This window comes from Sturnira hondurensis, unplaced genomic scaffold, assembly GCF_014824575.4.
Source record: "Sturnira hondurensis isolate 20B ecotype Veracruz unplaced genomic scaffold, ASM1482457v3 Scaffold0001509, whole genome shotgun sequence".
NCBI classification, from domain to species: domain Eukaryota; kingdom Metazoa; phylum Chordata; class Mammalia; order Chiroptera; family Phyllostomidae; genus Sturnira; species Sturnira hondurensis.
Window position 1 is genome coordinate 8,013,838 of NW_028074140.1, and position 1,415 is coordinate 8,015,252.

General features: G+C 43.6%; 1 pseudogene; it reads right to left on the reverse strand.

Moving 5' to 3' along the window:
* Nucleotides 1-397: 397 nt before the first annotated feature.
* On the reverse strand, nt 398-937 carry LOC118975356 (eukaryotic translation initiation factor 1-like; annotated as a pseudogene).
* Nucleotides 938-1,415: the final 478 nt, after the last annotated feature.

Sequence of the window (1,415 nt, forward strand, 5' to 3'; positions counted from 1 at the left end):
TCTGGTGTTTGGACATCAATTAGCTGGGATACATCTGGTTAAAGAGACCTTGGTGGCACGCCAGATATCCTCATCACCCGGCTTACAGGGAAGGTGGTCGCTGTAATATTCCACCCACCAGTAGGTTGGAGATTTTTGACTACCCCAGGTTCCCATTAGCAGTAACATGCCATTGCTATCTTACCCTTCCTTCTGGCTTCACCATGGGCTGTTCAGAGGGTGGCATTCTGTGAGGGCAGGGAACTCTGGCAAGGAGCTTCTGGCCAAACATAGCCACCTGGGATGCTGAGGCTCTGCGCTTCGCTGAAACATCACATTATTGCTGTTTCAGGCTGGACACTGCCAGGCACCTCCTGCTTGACCTCTGTTTAAATGAGGGACTTCAAGACTAGATGGCATGGCTGTTCTCAGTTTATTGCATGAAGGAGTTACACTAGTCCAAGTTAAAAGCAGACCCCAAATGGTTACATTATACAAGCTGTGAAGTCTTTAAACTTGTGACAAGGGACAGAAGGGAAATTCTACTCATTGCAAGGAAATCTTCACTTAAGCTTCAGTGAGCCAAAAAAGCACTTAAAAACCATGAACCTTCAGCTGGTCGCCCCTAGCCAGTCTATTCTCTACCAGGAATGGGCATATATTCTTGTGCTGGTCACCCTGTAACTGAATTACTTCTCCATATTCTGGATGCTCAATTACAGTACCATTGCAGGCAAATTTCTTAAACGCCTTCACTAATTTCTTTTTACCATCATCATCAGCAATCCCTTGGACATAGTAAGGATCTTCCTGCCGTTTCTCTGTTGAACTCTTATATGGATACAACCCTCAGTGCCAGCAGGAAGCGCTGATCATCACCCTTACTTGCATCAGCAAAGGGGCAGAAAAAGTGGAGGTTCTGGACAGCGGACGTATGATACAATTCCTTTTCCTCCATGGAAAAGGCCTGTGGAAGGCTGCAGTGGGAGAAGGTGGGCAGGGGGGACAGAGCATGGGGAAACAAGGGGGGCTCAAGGGGAAGGTTGCTGAGTCCTCGGTGGTGGCTCTGACACTGGGCTATCTTCTTCAATTTCTTTCTTCAGTGTCTTGTAATTTTCTAAGCACAGGTTTTTATATCCTTGGTTAAAGTTATTCCTAGTTATTTTATTCTTTTTGAAGCAATTGTAAATGGGACTGTTTTCTTAATTTCCTTTTCAGAAAGTTCATTATTGGCATATAAAAATGTGACTGATTTCTAGATATTGATTTTGTATCCTGCTACTTTATTAAATTCATTTAAATTTTACCCTTTGGGACAGCATGGATGGACCTGGAGAAGATTATGCTAAGTGAAATATGCCAGTCAGAGAAAGACAAATACAACAGGATTTCACTCATAGTTGGAAAATAATGAACAAACTGAACTAACAGCCAAA